Source organism: Diabrotica virgifera, chromosome 2 (assembly GCF_917563875.1).
Source record: "Diabrotica virgifera virgifera chromosome 2, PGI_DIABVI_V3a".
In the NCBI taxonomy this organism is placed as follows: Eukaryota; Metazoa; Arthropoda; class Insecta; order Coleoptera; family Chrysomelidae; genus Diabrotica; species Diabrotica virgifera.
Genome location: NC_065444.1, coordinates 224,425,283 through 224,449,554, shown reverse-complemented (window position 1 = coordinate 224,449,554; position 24,272 = coordinate 224,425,283). Strand labels below are relative to the sequence as shown.

The 24,272-nt window shown below is 31.9% G+C and overlaps 1 protein-coding gene across 3 annotated transcripts in view; it reads left to right on the top strand.

The window, feature by feature from the left end:
- The window catches only part of LOC126880431 (organic cation transporter protein-like), a 241,254-nt gene that overhangs the window by 94,976 nt on the left and 122,006 nt on the right, over positions 1 to 24,272 (top strand). Inside the window, exon 1 of one of the 3 annotated variants that reach the window (XM_050644285.1) lies at positions 4,089 to 4,257. The exons of the other annotated variants lie outside the window; for them this stretch is intronic. The gene's annotated coding sequence lies outside the window, so the exon portion shown is untranslated. Of the gene's footprint in view, positions 1 to 4,088; positions 4,258 to 24,272 lie in introns of those variants that run through there. 3 annotated transcript variants of the gene reach the window in all.

The window sequence follows — 24,272 nt, the reverse complement described above, 5'->3', positions numbered from 1 at the left end:
TAAATTGGCAGAAGTCAGATTCCTTTGCATATATGCAACATCCGCCTCCTATTCTCCCTATGCGGTCTGCTCTAAAAATTTTATACCCAGGTATATTTACCATAGAGTCCAAAATATTTTTGTGCAACCAAGATTCGGATACTAAGAACAGTGAAGGTTTTTCGCATTGCATAAAAGTAATGGTATCTAAAAATTTCGCTTGCAGAGAACAAAGATTAGTATACATAATACGCCATTGATGAAAGCTCGAACTCAGTTTTTTGGAGAAAGATCAATTATACAGGGAATACCTTTCTGATACTTGATTGTGACGTTTTTTTTCTCCATTCTCGATGCGTTGATTTAATTTAAGACGCAGGTATTTTAAGTATTGTTCTTGCATTGGAGTTTTATCGTCATCAATCTTTATGTTTTTGTATTGCGTGTTCAGTAGTTTCCTTTTGTTTTTTAAAATAATTTTAGCGACGTGTGCATTCGGAAAAATAACTTTTAATGGACGTGGAAATTTACGATTACTGTCTGGTTTACCTAATCTAAAGACAGATGTTGGTGCATTTGCGGAAAGATCTGTATTAATAGAATTCAAAATAGCGTTAACGGCATTAATATCGTTGTCAGAATCTGGAACATTTCTCATAATGATGTTACTAGACCGATGGATCCGATCCATTGTTTCAGAAATAACTGCCTCTGTATTTACCGACTCTGTCTCAAGAATATGTTGACCAGAGAGTTTTGATTCAAGCATGTCGATTTTATTTTGCAGAGACTGAATAACATCTCTCAAAGAAATCTCTAAATAAATCTATTGGAGAAATATGAGATTCACCAATATTATCATTATATGTCGCTCTCAACTAACGAAAAATTTCATCTATCAAATCTTCACTGATGGCATTATCAATTTTTTTTCTTAATATTGTCATCTTTATCTCGGAATGTCCGCAAAATGTTAAATAGTGAATGAATTTCGTTTACCGCATTAAATCTTTTGTTTAAATTGCTTTTAATAATCTATGACAATATTAAATATTTCACAGCGAAATATTGCGCCGGGCTCAAAATTATCAGTAGCGTTATTACTAGGTCACCCAAATCATCATATTTCAAATCTATAAAGTACGTTAGATAATTATACAGGGTGTTTCATTAATAATTGTCCATATAGTAACTGGAGAAACCTTAGCACAAAATACGAGGATTTAACCTAAAACACTTAAATAAAATGTGGTTCCTTACTAAGTTACAGGGTGTTTTATCTGAAAATTTAAAAACTATTTTTGCTCAGCATTTTAAAACTATTTAACGTATACTTTTCATACTTGGCAGAAAGTGCGACTACTATATACACCCTACTAAATTATGATAAACGAACGTTTCTAGCTACTACCAGAGGCGTACGACAGGGGATAGTGAATGGTTGACCCTTCTCAAATTCTACGCCACTGGAGTAATTACTATTTTAGTGCCATTTTTAGATTCTACAATACTTTCTACGTAAATAATATACTCTTCATTGGTAATGATTAAGTCATTAGTTTTTGAGATATTTAAAGTTAAATATGAAACGGCACAGTTATTTTGATTATTTTATACATATGATTCATATATGATTAAAATTTAAAAATTATTTGTACCCAGTACTTTAAAACTATTTGGCGTATCCTTATCATACTTGGAAGAAAGTGTAGGTATGGTACACCCTACGAAATTAAGATAAATAAACGTTTCTAGCTACTACCAGAGGCGTACGATAGGGGATAGTAACTGGTTGACCCTTCCCAAATTCTACGCCACTGACGAAATTGCTATTTTAGTGTAATTTCTTGATTTTCCAATACTTTTTACTTAAATAATGTACTGTTCATTCGTAACGATAAAATGATTAGTTCTCGAGATATTTGAAATTGGAAATGAAGCGACACAATACATTATTCAAAATAACCGTGTCGTTTCATTTTTAACTTCAAATATCTCGAAAACTAATTACTTTATCATCACGAATGAATAGTATATTATTTTCATAGAAAATATTGGAGAATTCAAAAGTTGAACTAAAATAGCAATTTCGCCAGAGGCGTAGAATTTGGAAAGGGTCAACCATTCACTTTCTCCCGTCGTACGCCTCTGGTAACAGCCAGAAACGTTTGTTTAACATAATTTAGTAGTTTGTATAGTACCTATACTTTCTGCCAAGTATGAAAAGGATATGCCGAATAGTTTTAAAATGCTGAGCAAAAATAGTTTTTAAATTTTTAGATAAAACACCCTGTATCTCAGTAAGGAACCACATTTTATTTAAGTGTTTTACGTTAAATCTTCGTATTTTGTGCTAAGGTTTCTCCAGTTAGTCTATGGACAATTATTAATGAAACACCCTGTATGGACAATTATTAATGAAACACCCTGTATAGAGTATACCCTATTCCACGAACATACGCCTGTTTTGGATTACTTCGACAACGAATATTTTACTGTGCAAAATAAGAAAAACGAAAGTAAATTGCAAATTACATTGTTGTTTATTGGAATAATTATTAGAGCTATTTACTTTCGTACTTCTTATGTTACACAGTAAAATTTTCGTTGTCGAAGTAATCCAAAACAGGCGTATGTTCGTGGAATGGCCCATATTTTTGTATATTTAAAAAAATGGCAAACTTCTATATGGTGTAGTTTTTGTTGTGCAATATTTTAAATATTTTTAATTTATAATTATTATGCGAAATCTATTAAATCGATTTTAATGAAATTTGGTGGACTTATTATATGACAAAAATTTTCTGGGCGAATGATGAAAGTACTAGGTGAAATTAAAGTGGTTGAAAATCATTGATTAAAAACAATCTTATTTCTCTATGTTTTCTATTTACTTCTATTTACGTCTATTTTGCATCAAGGGTAATAAATGAAAACATTTTTAACCAGCCGTATCGAAGAGAAAATTTAATTATCGTAATTTAATTTCCGCACGACTTTGCTTAAAAATGAATCCTTTTAAAGTTATAAGCAAGGAAAATAGAAAAATACGATGTTTTTAGTAATTTTCAAATATTTCAAATATTTCATTATTAATATTCCTGGCTTCTTAAAAAGAGAGGATAAGTCAATTATTATTATTACTGAATATGCACATAAAGTGAAAAACAAAAAAAAACAAAAAATACGTCTTTGGTCTGGTCGACGCCGGGCCCCTTACATCGCCGAGCCCCTTACATCGCCGGTCCCCGGTAATATGTACCGGCTGTACCGCCCTCTCGGCGGGCCTGCGGATTTGGTGTCTACGTGTAGGCTCTTTAAATAGGGAGAGGTATATTGCACAGATTTTCTTTCTTTGAACACTTTGTTCTTTTCGCAGTATATATAGGAAATAATTTCATCTTATTGTATAAGACATGGCCTCCTCACGTATCGCATTTCATCAGTTAAAACACATATTAAACAGCCAAACCGTCTAATTTCTTTGTTATTAAAGATAGCAGAGGAAACAAAAAAAATGTTCACAAAATATGAGAGTACAACATAATTTCGATGTATATCCACCTTTGTACCTTTTCCTCCCTACAGGGTGTCTCAACTCTTGTTTCAGTTAAAACACATGTTAAATAATAGAACCGTCTATGTTCTTTGTTTCTAAAGATATCAGGGACATTCGAAAAACAAAATGTTCACAAAACATAAGACTACAGTACGATTTCGATGCATACTCATACTTGTATCTTGTTCTCCCTACAGGGTGTCTAAAATTTAACATAAGAAAAACACTTTGCCCAACTGTGTAAGTATTAAAGAATAATCTAAAATAATAATAAAAAATTAACGGAATCCGTTAATCAGTTCATGAAAAAATCAACTATGAAAATGAGCATAATTTTAGCTGATGCATAACTTTTGAAACTACATAATATGTTTATTATTAACTAGAACACTCATAGTTTATTCACACAATGTTACCTATTTACACAAAACCACTTATTGTTTAAGCGTACTATGACAACGAGAAAATATTTATAGTTATTAAAAACCGACTTACGTATTTTTTATCGTTTGTTGATAAGGTTTTATGGGAGATACACTTTTAGATATATCGGTTGTCGGCCCACATGTGTATTTATCATAATTCTTATTTAATATTTTACAAAAATGATAATAATATGACGTGAATGACTACCGGTTTGTGGATTACTTAGTATTTTTTTCAAATTGCTTAGTTTCGTTACAGTGATCTCATTGTTAATAGGATTTCTTTCTCATTAGGTGCGTATAATTTTTACAAATACATTTACAGGGTATCTGGTAAAGAATGGGCCATAGCTTAACCTCAGATTTCTGAGCTGAAAATAAATCGATTTAAGCTGACTTACCTTAGTACAAAAGGTGATAATATCCGAAATACAGAGTGTCAAAGTTAAACTTTTATTTTATTTATTCTTGAATATTTCCTGACAGGTATGCGATAACAACACAAAATTTGGTAAGCGGTGGTTTTTTGGGATGAGAAATTTAAATTCGCCACCAAAAATGATGTATTACCCAGAGGGCGCCACATACGTCTTTCAGCACTCATTTACTACGTTCTAGTGATGTAACGAATGTCATTTTTTGAACATTCGCGAATCCGAATGCGAATATCTGCTACCGACATTCGCGAATGCGGATGGGAATGCGAATATTCAGTTTTTTTTTAATTTGTTTCAATTTTTGTAATGTCTTCTAAATTTTTAATGAGAAGTTAATTGACATCCAGTGTAAATAAATCTGATTTTTAAGGAATCAATTCTTAAAAAAGAAAGTAAAGGCTGATAATGTGATTATACGAAGTTAAGTTACCTTTCCTTAATAAAAAAATAGATGAAAAATGAATATATTTTGATTTTATTAGCCTAATATTATCTTCAAATTATTTTTTTTCTGGTATTCATATTCGCAAAACATTCGCACAAATTTTGCGAATACGAATGCGAATGCGAATATTCAAAAATATGCGAATATTCGCGAATGCGAATGCGAATACGAATATTCGTTACATCACTACACGTTCACTTTTTTTTATCCCCCACTCTACATACTTTCTGAATCAAAACTTTTACTTAAAAAAGGTATACTACACTCATCTCGATAAACTCAACTGTTTTCAAGATAAACGCATTTTAAATCTGCGATACAACATAATTTTTTGCATAATATCATTGTAGTTAGACCCGAAAAATAAACTTAAAACCATAATAATTGTGCCAGTTCTCATATTTATGTCATAGCATCGCAAATTCCATTTGAAGAAATTTGCGATACATTTTTGTAAATTTTTATGGTTTTAAGATATTTTTCGGGTGTAATAACAATGATATTATGCAAACAATTATGTTGCCTCGCAGATTTAAAATGTATTAATCTCGAAAACGGTGAGTTTAGCGAGGTGAATGTAGTATACCTTTTTTAAGTAAAAATATTAAGAGAATACAAGTTTAGGTTCGTAAAGTATGTAGAGTGGGTAATAAAAAAATTGAAGCTATTAAATGAGCGCTGAAAGGCGTATGTGGCGCCCTCTGGGTAATACAATACATCATTTTTGATGGCGAATTTAGATTTCCCTTCCCAAAAAGCAACCGTTTACCAAATTTCGTGTTGTTATCTCATGTCTGCCAGGAAATATTCAAGAATAAATAAAATAAAAGTTTACCTTTGACACCCTGTATTTCGGTTATTATCAACTTTACTACTAAGGTAAGTTAACTTAAATCGGCCTATTTTAAGCTTAGGAACCTAAGGTTAAGCTATGGCCATTCTTTACCAAACACCCTGTATATAGTAGTAAATCAGGTCAAAATTAGGTAACTCTACTGGAGTAGGTTTTACAAAATTTTGGAATCGTTTTATTTTATAATAAAATATATTGCTTTCACCCATTTTTACAAAAATGTGAAAACCTTGAATTATCCATGTCTGTCTGTAGACCAGGAAAATAAGGATTTTCTCAGGACCCTGAAATTTCCAGGTAGCTGATAAGTTCTTTAGTTATTGTAGTACTGTTGTATTGTTTAGTAATCTACCTATTTCATGCATAGAGTTCGGAGCCGTTTTTTAATTATTACAACAACCTAACACTTTATTGCAAAAAACGTGATTTTTCTATTTTTGGCACCCTATTAAAAAGCTAAATAGTTGACATATTTTAACAATTATTACATAATTTGATTTTTTAGAACATTGAAAAACCATCAAAGTGCCAATTTTTGAAAGTTAATAAGTCATTTTGTTGCTTCGCAAACTGCAAAATAAGTAAAAATCGATATTTGTTAATAACTTTTACTAAAACCAACTTAGAATTATTAAACAAATATAAAATGTATACTGCTATTTACACAAATGCATCAAAAGATCCTTATGGCACAGGTGCGGCGTTTATTGTCCCACTGCATGTACAACGCAGATTTAAATTGAGTAGAAAAACATGCATTTTTACAGCAGAAGCGTTTGCTATTTTGAAAGCTATAGAATTTATAATGGAAAATAACATTTCATACTCCATAATTTTTTCTGATTCACTTTCGGTTTTAAATAGTTTACAATCACATTTACAAATCAACTCCGCATATAGTCATCCTTACATAGCCAAAATAAAAACTCTCTCAAATGCAAAAAACTAGAAAATTTATTTTTGTGTGGGTGAAAGCACACTCAGGTATCACATTCAATGAACAAGTTGATAAAGCGGCTAAAGAAAGCATACAGTTGGAAGAAGATGTTACACCCTTATTAACATTAGATGAGAGAATAAATATTGCTAAGGATAATTTATATAAAAAATGGTCTAAACAATACAGACATTTTATTTTGACAAAAGGCACAAGATATACATTGCTAGAACCCGATATTCGAAAAAATTACTGGTTTAAAAATTACGATTATCCGAGAAGTTCCATAACAACCATATCTCGGATGAAATTTGGACATGCTTGCTATCCGGCACATTTATACAAAATAAAAATAATTGATAACAATCTTTGTGATATTTGCAATGAAACGGCGGCTTGGATCATATATTTTTTAATTGTAAGAAGTTTAAACATGTATCTTTTGGCACTGAGTGATAAACGTATTTTTGATTTTATTTTGTTTTTCCTATATGACTGTAAAATTAAGTTATAGAATGACTAGATTAGGCTTGTAACCTTAAATGTCTTTCCTTTTGATTGCCTACATACCTGCCTTACCGTGTGGGGTGCGTATATAGGTAATCAATAATTATTAAGAAAAAAGAAAAACCCTTGGATGAGAAAAGTGTGACCCTTGTCCTTATCCCAAAATTTTTATTAAGATTAATTTAGCAAAAATTCACTTTGAAAATAAAATGTTTATTATATCTATTCTTAACAAAATGGTCGGTCAGACTTAGATAACCTTAACTTAGATTACTAATTAGATAGTTTAAATAAGATATATTACTATGTTTATGTATGTACTATTTACTTTGTTTATGGCCGTATGGTCTAATCCTAAAGCCAATAAAAAAAACTTAGAATTATAGTGTTTCATCCAAAGTTGGGTATTGGAGTACTTAACAAACCCTCAAAATTTGAGACCAATCTATTAATTAGTTTAAAAGTTCTTCTATTTGTTTATCCCAGAGACCTTTTTTTTACAATAACATAAGACAGGAAATAATACAGATAGGGTAATTCTACGGGTGCCAAATGAAAGTAAAATATTTATACCATCAATATTTATTAAAAAAAAGATAAAAAATGATTTATTATAGTCTGGCATCAGCCTTTGTCGTACCATTCAGCAATTTTGATTCTTGATCTTAGGTTCTCTTACTTTGTTAGTCAGACTTAATTTAAGTCCGACTAATAAACTAAGGTGGAGAAAGGACATTGACTTCTAAGCCAAAAATCCTCAAACACACACAGAGACAGACAACTTAAAAATCATTCTAATTTATTTCTGCTAGAAACATAGTTTAACCAAATATAAATCTCTGTCGAAGATTACCAGATTGACCAAGAAAATTACTAATTTACACTGAATGATGAGTGAGTGTTAATTGCACAGTAATTATCGAATCAGTAATAAGTAATGAGTCTCTTTTGCTGGGGCCACAACAACGTTAACGTTTTAACGTTCATTATCGTATTAATTTAGACACCAAAAATTATGAATTAAACTGCGCATTAAAGTGACTGGCAAAGAAGCACCTCTCATTGTATTTGAAGAAAAATGTGTAGGAACAGCACACTTGCACACTTTTTTTATTACATAAGTAATAATGTTCAGTTTTGTTTAAAAATAAGATTTCCAAAATTTCACGCCTCAAGAACTCATAATAACTTAGAAGTACAGTGGAACCCCGATAAGTCGGCCCCTGATAACCCGGAAGTCCGGCTAACCCGGACCGATTTTCATCAGACAAACATTTCAATAATAAAAATGTATATATTATGGTAAAACATTTTATCTGTAGCCGCTTCTGGAATGTCTTAAAAATATCGAATCTCATTGATAAAATGCGCATATCACACCGATCTTCGCTTCGACCATAATATAATATTTGAGAGATAATGGGTATTTGTGTAATTTGAACTATACGATAGTAAAAATAACTCATGGCACACGGGCGGCGGCAGAGCAACGTTCATTATGGTTCATTATCTGGGGCTATCAGAAACAACAGGCACCTGTTTTCCTTTATTTATTTCCAACTGTCTTAGCATTATTTAAAAAAAACTAAAAGACTAGTTAAAAAATTCTTTTTTAAACAGTGGTCTAAACAATGAAAGAGCCAATGTTCTTAAATAACATAACATCGTTCCGATGGCAGACGAAATTGACACAACCGAAACTGACTGAGTTTTTTTACCTAGAAATGAACAATACTCTATACTTTATACTGTCTATCTATACTATACTCTATACAACTATAGGTAAGTTAGATGTGTACTGTGCATATATATTTCATGTTATTTCAATTATAATCTATAAGTATACCGTATTTTATTAATTTTTACCATACTCTCCGGCTAACCCGGATTTTCGATAACCCGGATCGGCCGCGGTCCCTATTAATCCGAGTTATCGAGGTTCCACTGTACAAATTTAAATCTTCTGTGTATTGAAACCATTTCAAATTATCGTATGCCCGTTTATATAAAACACTCAAATATTAGCCAGAAATAGCAACTATCAAAATATTTTTAAAAATGAATGCCAAACCTAATGAATTAATGGCGAGTAATGTAACCGGGGGTAGTAAATAAATATCAGTATGGCTCTGGATTTCTATTAAACACTTTATTTCACTTAGTAAAAACAAAAGTTGACTTCTATCTAATATCATAGAGGTATACAGGGTGATCAACTTCTGTGACAAAGTCCAATATATCTGTTATTATACAATATATGAAAAAACGTTATTAATAAAAGTTATAGACACCTTTAATGTACACATTTTAAAATTAGTGAGAAATATACAGGGTCCTCCATAACACGGTGCCAAACCAAAGTTATGTTTTTTTAAATGAAACACCCTGTATTTTATTCAAAATCTGGTTTCTCTACATTTTTCTGATTCTAGAAATATAACACTTGTCTAGGATTATACTGAGTGTTTCAAAGTTACGAGCACTTTTATTAAAAAATCATACTGATTTGATCGCCCTGTATGTTTCTAACGGTGTAATATAAACTTATTTTTTTAATGCTTTTGACTGTCAATATTAAAGTAGTTTTGCAAAAATGTACAATTTTTTTATAACTACACAAATTGTATACAGGGTAAGTCAAAATTTAAATACAAGATTTTCTTCATAATTTTAAATGGAACACCCTATATTTTATATTATTATCGAAAAGTTCTATCACTATACTTACATATCTTTTAAATATTCCCTATACCTAAAGTTATTAGTTTTTGAGATATTTTAGTTTTATTGTTGATAGCAACATGTATTACTTAGTTATTAATAACAATACTTTAATTTATCAAAATTTATTAAAAAAACTAAATTAAATAAAGAAAAATGTTCATCGTACCTCTTATGTTATAAAAGGTGTTCAAAATGACCTCCCATAACGTCTACACAAGCCTGGAGACGAGTTTAAAAAGACCTACAGATGTTTGTAAGCATTTGTTGTGTGACACTTTGAAAGGCGTTTTGAAACCTTACTCTCATATCATCAACTATTGTTGGAGGTGCCCTATAGACTACGTCTTTAATATAACCCCAAAAAAAGAAGTCACCTTCGTTTAATTCTGGTGATCTGGGTGGCCAGTGAACTGGCCCATCTCTTCCTATCCATCTTTCAGGAAATAGTTCATCGTTGAGAAGTGCGTTGTGGTGAGCAGGGGCTCATATGTTGGCGGATGTTTAATGGTACATTTTCAAGTAGAATAGGTAAATGATTCACTAGAAAATTTAAATAAACCTCACCACTTACCGATTCCTCATAGAGAGAAGGACCTATAACGTAATTGCCTCTGATTCCACCCCAAACATTTAAGGACCATCTTGTTTGACTATGTGTCTGAGCACAGTACGGATTGGTTGTGGAATAATAATGAAAATTGTGTCTGTTTACACTACCATTTTTGTGGAATGTTGCCTCGTCTCCAAAAAAAAAGGACAAACTCAAAAAAATCTCTCAGTATCACTATTTGTTTTTGTGACCATTGACAAAATTGTACTCTTTTGTATATGATATGGGTGCTTGTTGTTTTTCTTGACTATGTTCTGGATAGATTCATAACTTATATCTTGCTCTCTTGTAATATTTTGAATACTTGTATGAGGATTTTCTGTAACAGGCAGTAAAACATTTAATTAATTTTCATTCGTAATAATGAATTTTGTTTTTTCCTTTGCTTCATAAACAGAGCCAGTACGATTAAACCTGTCTAATAAGTTGTCAAATGCTATCTTATTTGGTTGCTGACGCTGTGGACACCATTCCTTATAAATTCTTGTGGCAACTAATGAGTTTTTGAAACACTCTCCTAAAAACCATATCATGTCTGTCATTTCTTCACGACTAAAATTCATTGTTGGGTAACAATTATAACAATATGGCAAACAATTATAATCAATAACAAAAGTAAAAACGTACAGATATTTAAATTCTTACATCTGACAGTTCTTGTGTCAATTATTTCAAAGCCACCTTAAACAAAATCTTGCAGCAATTTATAGTTTCCATTTCTTCGCGGAAAATTAATATCATTTTGTCAGTAAATATAAAATTGTCGTTATTGTATATAATTTACCATAAAATTGGAGAAAAAATGAAATGCAGTCTAATTTTAATTATCATTAACAAACTCATTGGAGGTTTCTCATATTATGGGTAATTAATTTACTGTAATAAACGTATCTATGAGTTATCGACAATTAAACTAAAATATCTCGAAAACTAATAACTTTAGGTATAGGGAATATTTAAAAGATATGCAAGTATAATGAAAGAACTTTTCGATGGTAATATAAAATACAGGGTGTTCCATTTAAAAATATGAAGAAAATCTTTTATTTGCATTTTGACTTACCCTGTATACAATTTGTGTAGTGATAAAAAATTGCACGTTGTTGCAAAACTACTTTAATATTGACAGTCAACAGCAGTAAAAAAATAAGTTTATATTTTACTGTTAGAGTCATACAGGGCGATCAAATCAGTATGATTTTTTGATAAAAGTGCTCATAACTTTGAAACACTCAGTATAACCCTAGACAAGTGTTATATCTTTTTAATCAGAAAAATGTAGAGAAACCAGATTTTGAATAAAATACAGGGTGTTCCATTTAAAAAAACATAACTTTAGTTTGGCACCGTGTTATGGAGGACCCTGTATATTTCTCACTAATTTTAAAATGTGTACATTAAAGGTATCTATAACTTTTATTGACAACTTTTTTTCATATATTTTATAATAACAGATATATTGGACTTTGTCACAGAAGTTGATCACCCTGTATATTAACATAGAGGGAGCCTACCTTCCGCGCTTCCTGACGACAAGATCTCAGGGGACTGGTTTGCTGCATCTCCTTCTAACACATTGTATCGAGAATCTATAATGACATTCAGTGTGAATATAGGCACGGAAGAGGAGGATAACTGTAGCAGCTTTACTATGCGTAAGAGTGAAACAGCACTAATCCAAATAAAAAAGATGGTGTCGTCACTTCGCTCTGAATGACACTCTCTCTATGCTAATATTTAACTCTATGTCTAATATCTAACTACAAACTAAGGTTATGTCCCTTTTTGCGGGAACCAGTGTGTCCACAGCTGTCACATGCGTTAAGCCAAGTCTACATTGTTTCTCACGATACTACAGCGAGGACTTCAAATACATACTATAATGATACGACGTCACTACCAATGAGAGCGCGTTTTGTTGGGCTGCCTGCTATAATTTTCTCTCGATTTTAATTAGGGATTCCAATGAACTGTCAGTGGTGGTCGGTGGATGGCTAAACTGACATGGCCATAGACACAGTTAAGGGGGGTGGTCATGGCGTATCTAATGTTTACATTGAATATTGACAAATTTGTAAAGAATATCCTGTTTGGTTTTGTTTTTTTGTTAATTGTGTAGCGAAATTTCTGAAATTGTGATAGCAAATTAAATATGAAGTGGTTTAAACATTGGATACGCCTATGGATGACAGTTTCGCCATCCAGCAGCCATATTATATCACGTGATTTGGAATGCCTAATTGTCTTTAGGGGCCAAACGAAAGATATTTTTTTTCTTTGATATATGTTTTAAATTATGTTCTGTTGTGATTTATAGCATTTTTTCGAATTTAAATATTTTTATGCAATTTCCCTATTGTGGCTTAATCCCATATAAACACAATATCTGATTGACATGCAATAAGAAAACAGTTTCAGAAGTCAGAACCAGCAGTTTTATTTCACTTAGGCCGTCCGCACATGGGTCGATTGAAGACACGTCTCGAAGTTCGCGCGTCTTGCTCGTCTTGTACGAACCCTACATCACAAGCGATTTCTTTCCGCACACTTCTTCTTCTTGTGCCACTCCTATCGGAGATTGGAAATCATCAAGGCTACCCTGACTTTGTTTACAGCTGACCTAAAAAGTTCATTAGTGGTGCAGCCAAACCACTCTCTCAAATTCCGCATCCACGACATTCTTCTACGGCCTGGATTCCGTTTTCCTTCTATTTTTCCTTGCATTATATTTTGAAGTAATGCGTATTTATGACCTCTCATCAGGTGACCCAAATACTCAAGTTTTCTTCGTTTTATCGTTAATAAAATTTCTGGGTCTCTTCCTATCCTTCGTATTACTTCAAGATTTGTGATTCTTTCAACCCAACTTATCTTCAGCATTCGACGGTAGCACCACATCTCGAAACTTTCAATATTTTTTATGTTGTTCTGTTTGAGAGTCCAGGCCTCTACACCGTATAATAGCGTGTTAAATACGTAGCCACTTAGCATTCTTAATCGTAGAGGGATGCTTATATCTCTGTTGCAGAAGAATTTTCTCATCTTTATGAAGGTGGCCCTGGCAATTTCGATACGTCTTTTTATTTCATTGTTTTGGTCTCCAGTTTCGTTTATTAAAGTTCCCAAGTATTTATAACTTGATACTTTTTCAATTTGAATGCCGTTTATACTAATATGTGCTGGTTGTGTCATGATTTTACTGAAGACCATATACTTGGTTTTTTTGATATTAATGTTTATGCCATAATTGTTGCAAGCAATATTTATGTTTGTAAGTAATCGTTGTAATTCTTCTACTGTTCTTGCAACTAGTACAGTGTCGTCTGCGTATCGAATATTATTTACAACCTCTCCATTGATTACGATTCCTTCATTTGCTTGCAAAAGGGCTTCCTGACAGATGCTTTCACTATATACATTAAATAGCAGTGGTGACAAAATGCATCCCTGTCTTACTCCTCTACGTATTTCTATTGCTTTTGATATCTCGTTTTCTATTTTGATGTTAGCTTTCTGATTCCAATATAAGTTAAGAATTATTCGCAGATCTTTATTATCTATGTCTTTTCTTTCAAGAATGTCTCTTAGCCTATCGTGGCGTACTCTGTCAAACGCTTTTTCAAAATCGATAAAACATGCATGTACTTCTTGATTAACGTCTAGGCATCTTTGTGTAAGAACATTGAAACCGAAGAGAGCTTCTCGAGTACCTAGTCCTTTTCTGAACCCCATCTGTGTATTACTAATATCTGACTCCAACTTTTGATAAACTCGGTTGTGGATGATTTTTAGAAATATCTTTAGTAGATGGCTCATTAAAGATATTGTTCGATGTTCTGAACATTCTTTTGCATTGGATTTCTTTGGCAGTGTAACGAATGTAGACAGCAGCCACTCTTGAGGTATAATACCAGTATTGTATACTGTGTTAAATAAGTGCAATATTATACCTATTGATTCATCATTCAAGAGCTTTAGTAATTCAGTAGAAACCTCATCGGGTCCATTTGCCTTTCCAGTTTTGGAATTTCTAAGTGCCATTTCTACTTCACATTTTAGGATTTCAGGTCCCGTTTCACCATTTACCTTGTCAATGTTATTTCTGTTGTCCTCAAACAATTCTCTTACGTATTCACTCCATCTATTAATTTTTTCTGTTAAGTCTACAATAATATTTCCGTCTCTGTCCTTAAGCAAACTTATTTGATGTCTTCTTTGGGTTCCTGTAAGTTCTTTTACGCACACTAGTCGATTCATATCTTCCAACCAGGAAGAACACATTTTTGATATATCAGCCAAAACGACTATTTCGATCTGTGAAAAGTACAGTACTGTTACATTTTTAGTATAATTTGTATACAATGAGCATTATAGAATTGAGGGTATTTTTCTTCTTCCCCAATGAGTTTTATAATAAACGCCTAGAAACAAAAGTTCAATGTTTTCAGAATTTTATATTATAAACAATATATTTCCACAAAGCTACTAGCACTACAATCAACGAACATAACATTCACCGATCTTAAAAAAAAACTAAAATCAACAAAAAACGAAGGAAACAAATAAAATAAACTTCCCTCCATGACTGGAAACGTGCGTCTAACTCGAACTTTCTTGTGCGCTACGGATCGCAAGGGACCAGAGTCGCACAAGACGAGGAGATTAGCAATCCTAAACGCTCCGTCTACGGAGCTCAGTGCCACAACAAAGGAATGTGAGTTGCGGGGATAGATCTACGCGACTGGAATCGAGTCGAGTACTTCGAGCGTCGACTCATGTGCGGACGGCCTTAGGCTGTACTCGATTCCAGTCGCGTAGATCTCTCCCCGCCACTCAAGTTTCTTCGTTGTGGCATTGAGCTCCGTAGACGGAGCGTTTAGGATTGCTAATCTCCTCGTCTTGTATGACTCTCGTCCTTTGCGATTGGTAGCGCACGAGAAAGTGTTCGAGTGAGTTTTTTGTTGATTTTTGCGCTAAATTAAATTTTAGGTTTTTTTTAAGATCGGTGAATGTTATGTTCGTTGATTGTAGTACTAGCAGCTTTGGGGAAATATATTGTTTGTAATATAAAATACTGAAAACATGGAACTTCTGTTTCTAGGTGTTTATTATAAAATTCGTTAAGGAAGTAGAGAAATACCCTTAATTGTATAATACTCATCAAATTATACTATAAATGTAACAATACCGTACTTTTTAGAGATCGAAATAGTCGTTTTGGTTGATATGTAAAAAATGAGTTCCTCCTAGTCGGAAGATGTGAACAAACTGAATCGACTAGTGTGCGGAGAATAATCGCTTGTGCCGCAGGGTTCGTACACGACGAGCAAGACGCGCGAACTTCGAGACGTGTCTTCGATCGACCCATGTGCAGACGGCCTTATTCTCTGTTTCCACACACTGTTATAAATTCATAGGTTTGATCAAAATAATATTAAAATGGTTCAAAATTAATATAACTTGCAAAACTTTAAGCAAATTCAAAATTATCTTTACAGTTTGGTTATTTATTTATTGAAATGTATGTAGTGCAGTCACTGAAGGTTGTCACCTCCGATTTCGTTGAACCTTCATCAATTTTCATGAAAATTGGTGAGTAGTTAGATGATACCTCAAGGAACAAAGGTTACATGATGCCAACTTGCTCTTTTACCCTGGTGATGGATGCCACTCCATCTCGGGATGAAAATTATTTTATTAAAAATAATACCACAAGTCGATAGAAGAACAAATTCTAAGCAAAATTTGTTATATAAAGTTATTAACATAAATCAGTCATTTTTGAGTTATTAAAGATCAAAGATTTTATTTTTTCGCAAAAAATGCATGTTTTAAAGCTATTTTTCACGTATAACTCAATAATTATAAGCTTCTGCAAAAAAGTTATTATTACCAAAATTGAAGATAATAAAAAATTGAATACACTACTCACTAAAAGAACTAAACTAATGTTAATTCAAAGTGAGTTATGGGTAATTGAATGTATATTTTTTTGGACTAGTACTCAAATGTAAGTATTAAACGGGAAAACGATGCATTTTATAAAATATACCTGTCAAACACTTGTCAAAGCACTACGGAATACCTATCAAATGAGCACCAGAAGTTAATAGCTTCAAAATTAAGCAAGTTATGATGAAAATAAGAGAATCCTTTCGAATTTTTTAGGAAAAAGTGAAAAATAAAACATATGCCATTTCCACAAAAATTATAATTTTCCGCAAATCGCTAGGAAATTTTGACATTCCTGTCAAAATTTCTTGAAGAAAAAGTGAGGACTTCCTTACTGTAAGGAAATGTCATTTCCGTACAGTTGTTAGTGTTCTACATAAATGATAGAAAACACATTGCTTATAAGGAATTAATTTATATTTTGAAAACATCAAGTCATTGCTGAATACATTTTTAAGATCAATTTGTTATATTTACAGTAATTTGACAGTTAGTACAATTATTGAACATTGGAGGAACACTCTTAGAACTATGAGAAACATTTTGGACAACATGCAGGGTGGAAGGGTCATTTTGTTGAATATTTTGTACATAACACCAGCAATTAAATTTATAAGCGTCAAGTTTGACAATTCAACCTCAATACGTTTCCATAGTAACCCAAGTAATTTTATTAGGAATTTCAAAGCACCATTTATTTGGGAATAAAATTATCGCGTTTTTTTTTTAAATCAATCAATATCTGTCGAATTTTAAACGATTTGCGGAAAAATAGTATGTTTACCTCGTAGGAAAAGCCACATTCCTGGACTCTGTGTTGCTAAGTCTCGGCTTGCGCCTCGACTTAGCAAACTTCACAGTCGTCCAGGAATGTTAAGCTTTTCCTACCCGGTAAACAATGTACTATTATTGTAATCCTTACAAGAATTTTTTTATATTAGCATAAGTAATCATTTTAACAATTTTGACCGGTTAGAATGCATATTTTTGAAAAAAAAAGATACATATCACTAAAAAAATCAGAATTTTTAAAATTATCGTAATTTTCATTTTCTTTTGATAATAACTCCAAAAATACTCAATATACGTAGAAAATGGTATATAACCAAATTTTAGTTTTTTCTGTAGTAAATATTTTACCTCCCTTATTATTTCTGTAGGGTAAAAATTAACTGAGATAGAAACGTTTAAAGCTCAAATTTTGCTGCGAGAACCATGTAACCGGCTCTATTTTACCTTTTATTTTTACAAAAGTAAAGGGTCTTAAATATTATATTCAACGTAGTTTAATAGCCCTTGGAATTAACTTTCAAATAGTGTTTAGGTGAATCTGATATCGTAAAAACGGAGTTATTTAAAAAACACAATAACATTTTTGGAAAAAATTTTAAAAGATAAATTTTGAACAATTCTTGTAGCATAAATTTTAATGCTATCGACTCGTTCGGGAGCTCATTTGATAGATATTTCTAAGTACTTTGACAAATGTTTAATAAGTTTATCTCATAAAATGCATAATTTTCCTGTTATTTAAGCTTGAATATTTAGACTTGGGTACTCGCGGAAAAAAATAAACATTCAATTTCCTATAACTCACTTTTGGTTAACATTAAAAGGTTTTTCTAGAAAGGAGTTTATTTTTAATTTTTATTAGATTCAATTTTGGTAATTATAACTTTTTTGTAAAAACTTATAGTTTTTGAGTAATTTGTCAAAAATCACTTAAAAACATGCATTTTTCTGACGAAAAATTAAAATCTTGGATCTTTAATAACTCAAAAAGTTTTGATTTATTTTAATAACTTCATATAACAAATTATGCTTAGAATTTGTCCGTCTAACGAATTATGGGGTTATTCTTAATAAAATAATTTTCACCCCCGAGAAGGGGTGGCGTCCACCCCCAGGGTAAAAGCGCAAGTTGGCACTATATCGCCTTTGTTCTTTGAGGTATCCTCTAACCTCTCACCAGTTTTCATGCAAATCGATTAAGGTTCAACGAAATCGGAGGTAATAGCTCATATCCACCTTCAGTAACTGCACTATGTGTCAATGGACGAGAAATAATAATTATTATTATAACTGGACATTTTTAGAATAATTTGGAAATGAACCTCGTCCAGCAGAAGATAAGATAGATAAACTAAATTGTTGGCTATTGGGGACCATGGTTCGTTATCGGCTTTGTAGATTAGATACATATTGCAAACAGATTAAAATTAACCACAACGACTATATAGGGCTTTTCATCGATTGTCATTTGTTTCGAGCTTCTGTCATGTGTCACATAATATTAATATAGCTACGTCATACGTCTTTGGTTTGTATCATTGGTAGATACCAAGAACGTATGACGTATATATATTAATAATATGTGACACATGACAGAAGCTCGAAACAAATGACTGTGAATGAAAAGCCCTATTAATAAACTCGTTATTTTGTCAATTACTGTTGTTAATCACTTTCTACAAAACTTATATACCTACTATAAATGAATAAAAGAAGGAATAGAATAAAAAATTATCGGGGAATTGTGGTTTGTGGCTTAGATTGAAACTACATTTATTTCTGTTGAATTCGATATTTCGATGGATATTTCTTTTTTCATCTTTATTGGAAATAAAGAAATGCCGTATGTACCTGTGTTATAAAAAGCAATTTAGCTTAGAAATATCGTTTTCGCGAGCGGTTCAGACGACGATATCGACAGACAACGAAACTTTTCTACATGACTCGTAAAAGCTGCACTAGAGTTTCCTAAACACTCGCCTGTTAATAATATGTCAGTGTATTCAACATGTGATAACATTTCGATTAATAATAAATATCTGATTTTACAAATAACAATGTTTCAAAAATCTAATTATTGTTGACTTATCGTCATAACAATCAATAAATGTCAGTTTCCCATGGCAAAAGAAAATCCAGATACATATACCTATCAGAACTTTATCATTACTTGACTGGACTATATAGGTGAGAATGTTTTATAAAAAACATAAGACTTCTAAAAAAGGTGTGATTATAATAATTAAACCAATAGGTAAGTCATACGACACTAATTAAACGAATAATATGTAATTGAAATGAGGTATATTATCGTGATAACTAAATCATCACGAAGTTACGCTTAAACAAGTAATTTGCCGCATTATCACTATCGATTTACCCCATTATTTTTAACAGTAATTATCACTTATATCGTTTATTATCGCCAAGTTACCATCGTTGATTTGTAACGCCATAATTAGTCCATGCTGTGATGCTGCTCCCGCATGAAAAATTTTCGGATTTGGTTTCTTTGCAGATTCCTATTGAAAAATATTATACCCTATACATAGGGTTACCATAATTTATTAAGACCAAATCCGGACAGGGATAGTTCAAGGGATTGTAGAAAATTTAAAATGTGAATTTGACTGTGTTGCTACCTCTACATTGTACAAAATGCAGCGAAATGCATATGGCACAATTAAAAGTACAGCTGTTTCGCTACAATGTGCAACTAACATCAAAAATATCTGCCAGTTTAAAATACATAATTACCGTTGTATAATACTACACCTATGTTTTAACATGACAAGCAGTGCGACCAACTCAACTAGGTGCTGCGCAGAATGAAATTGTGGCAAAGTGGCGCGTTTTACTTCAAATTTAGCAAATATTATGAAAAAAACCTTTCAAAATAAAACTAAAATTTTATTTTCCATCAAAATGAAAATACATTTTCGCGCCACATAATATTCATATCAGCTCTTTTGTAGTTGGAATATTGTATGCGCCATTCATTTTTACGGCGTTTAGCGGTTTTTTATTCTTGTATAAGGAGTTTTTCCAAGTTATTTATAAATTAAATGTATGAAGTTGAATGTAATGTTTCTAGATTCCACGTTAAGCGGTATAAATGGTCGCCTTTATAGCATTATCTCTCAAATGATCTAGTGTCCATCGAATGTACACTAGATTTTTTTCTATTCGAAATAGACTGAAAAAAAATATTGGGATGGCCGGTAAATTAACTCGGATTGCCCTCGGATTTAGCGTCGTAACCACTACAACTACATAAACCATTTCGGCGATAATGGTTAAATGGATTATACCTTTGGAAGTCGATAACTTCTGAACGTCTTAACTGATTTTGATCATTAAACATGAGTTTGAAACGGAGTGACAAGTAGTATTTGATGCATCCAAGGTCAATTATGATAACTGTAGGTATTACAGGAATTATTGAGCTTGAAAAACCGTTTTTCCTGTAAGAAATAGATTTGATCATACTTATGAAGCCTATAACTTAAAAATTCGAATTTTCCCAGATATGTGGTATACACCGTTAGATACATCTAGAGTCCCCCTACAAACGCTAAGTTATTGGAGCAATTCGTAGGTTGAAATTTTGAGTAATTGTCGAAAAACCAAAATTTTCAAAGTTTAGTTCTTCAGTTTTTCGGCTATACTGAGCCGTGTGTAGGTATGATCTTGGCCGCTTAGGCACTTTTCCACACACGGTGTTACTTTTCCACACACATACATACATACATACATACATACATACATACATACATACATATCCACAAACATCTTCCCCTTTTTATATAAAAATTGAGTCATACTTCTGAGCTCGGTAACTTTTGAATGGTATAACCGATTTTTAAAATTAGACATGCGTTGGAAAGGTAATTATCAGTACTATCAGAAGCTGCAAAGGTCGTATTTAAATTTTTGAAATTTTTGGGAGTTTTGTTTGGGGACGAGAACGAAAAACAGGCCCTAAATGGGAAGGGCCGTAAAATCCACACCCTTGGACCAAAATGGAGAGTTGACATATGGATGGGCGAGTCTTTTCCTAAACTTTAAGGTGGGATTTGGCCCAATTTTCAATTTAGTCAGATTTAGAAAATCGAAAATTTCGTATACGTATAAATAGGGTCGCATGTAGGGGTGTTGTGCGCCACTGGCGAGAACTGCTGTTCTCTGGTAATTTTTGAGGTTTCCATGTACTTAAATTGAAGTACATTCGATTTCAAGATTCTGATTCTAATTACATTGTTGTCAAATCTTCCGTTTTTCTCAAAGTCTAATGAACTTGCTTATTTCAAATGGAACACCCTCTGTATATTTTTTGCGTTTTGAAGTCCTTCAGAAATACTAATTATTTTTCATGTTATATTCCCTACACCTAAATGCCATAATTTCCGAGATATTGCTACATTTATTAAAAAAAAATTTTAAACAAATTATCAAAATCAATTTTTTGGGGCCCGTGTAGACATTATTTTAGGTTCTTTGGATCATTGGGGATAAAAAAGGTCTTTTGTAATTTTTCTCTAAAGTTAATTGTTTTCGAGTTATAAACAAATTAACACTAAAAAAAAACGAAAAATGACGATTTTCAAGGTTTAAAAACACAAGTAAAAACTAATAATTTTTTAAATTACGGAGAATTATAAGAATTCTTGGCACGTTTTATTCTGTAACATTTTTTAAATTATTAATGAAGCGCAAATGAGAGAAAAGAAACAGGACCAAATTGCTTATCGGTAACTGATAAAATGAGGTTCGAACTGGAATGTAGGCACTTCGTGGTTTCAAAAATAATATTTTTTACTTGTGTGTTGGAACGTAGAAAATTGTCATTTTCGATTTTTTTTCAGTTTTAAATTGTTTATAACTCGGAAACGATTAACTTTAGAGGAAAATTAAAAAAGACATTTTTTGTTCCCAATGATCCAAAAAAGCTAAAATAATGTCTACCGGGCCAAAAAAATTAATTTTTATAATTTGTTTAAGCCTTTTTTTTTAAATAAATGTAGCAATAACTCCGAAATTATGGAATTTAGGTATAGTCTAGGCGCCAAATAGAGGTCATCGTGTCCTTTTCAATTCTGATGGACAAACTCAATGGTTTCTTATGAATTTTTAGCTGCTGATTACGAATTTGGAGGGTGGATTTCGATCCGAGTGGTCAAAAGATTGTTATAAACAATTTAATTATTTATAAATTGTTTATAAGGCTCTGGCTCATAAACTAAAAGAGACAAAAAAAAATGTTTCAAATAAAATTTGTTCCTTAATAACAAGCGAAGAAAAAAACGTTTACTAAACTTAAATCCCACAATTAGAATTCAAAATATTGTAAAATTAGTGCACAATGCAAATTGCAAAATAAGTATTTTTCGAAGCTTTATCGATCGTAACTCGGCTTCTACGCAAGCAAATGAGCCTTAGAAGGTCTCATTTTAAAGCTTAATTAATAGGCTTCCAAACAAAGTTTGTTAAATAACTTGATCTTCATTTGTTTTAAGGTCATACCCGTTTGAAGTTATAATTTTCTTAAAAAAATTGTACCTTAATTTGTTTATAACGGTTTCAAGCAAAGTTGAGCTATAAACATTTATACTTTAATTAACAAGAATGATAGAAGAACTCAAAAGGAACAATTTGAGCTTATGGAAATGTTCGTAAATTTATTTTTGGCCAAGATGTCGATATCTTAATGGTGCGCTATGAGTCGCAAGGTTGACTCACAGCGTAAAGGTTCACGCGCTAACTTCTCGATGCAAATTATAATTTCTATGTATATATTGTATATATGTTTAAGTTATAATTAAATCATCATACTGTATCTCGTATCACCTTTTATTCTATTTAATTTGTCTTCTATTTTTTGTACTAAATGAGAAAAAAAACACTTATATTTCAGAAATACAACTAAAAAATAAGTTGATATTATTTGTTATTACTATTTTGACAGACATTTTCTTTCATACATCTGCATCGAGATATACAGGAAATCTCAGCTTTTTTACATCTGCATAAGTTCTTAGAGCAATTTTTACAGACTCATGGTGGTACTAAATCTGATCTTGAAGGCATTAAAATTAAAACTTTTTGGGGCTTCAGAGTTTCGTTATCTATATATGTATGATATCCATATACAAGTGGATCAAGTTCTTTTGCAATATCTTCGAGGCACGTTAATTGTGTGTACACCACATAAAATGCTCGTTTTATATGCAATTGGATTGAGTTTGATGCTGGTGGCATATCCTGCAAACTTTGTTTGGAAGTGTATTCATTAAGCTTTAAATGAGACCATTAAAAGCTCATTTCAATGCGTAGAAGCCGAGTTACGATCGATAAAGCTTCGAAAAATACTTACTTGACTGTGAGTCGATCTTGCGCCTATAGCGCGCCATTAAAATATCGACATCTTGGCCAAAAAGAAACTTACAAACATTATCATAAGCTGAAATTGTTCCTTTTGAGTTCTTTTATCATTATTGTTAATTAAAGTATACATGTTTATAGCTCAAATTTGCTTGAAACACATAAACAAATTAATGTACAATTTTTTAAAGAAAATTATAACTTCAAACGGGTATAAAGGCTATAGCGGGATAAGATGGTCAAAAATGCCCCCGCACCGATCAGCCCCGCTACTTATGTTTTCGATAAAGGATATAAAATTATGCCCTCATGCAAATTTTTAGCTCCCAGAGGTCCTAAAACGTCTCAAATCGAGAAAAGAAGAATTTTTAGGTTTTATTTTTTTGTGAGCGCAATTTTACTTTAAAAAATCTGAAAAAATTCAAGAGGTTGTATCTTTTGAATACAAAACAAAGTTCAAATTGATTGCATTGAAATATTGAACCAATTAATGCGTATTAATATAATATTATTATAATAATTATTATAATATTTATAATAGAGTGAGTGTTATGTATAAAAACCCTCAAGTATCTCGAAAACGACTTGCACATTTTTCGTAGGTTTTGGTGGGTAGGGGTTTTTTAATGCAGCCGATATTACAGTGATAATTACATTGTTGTCAGATTTTC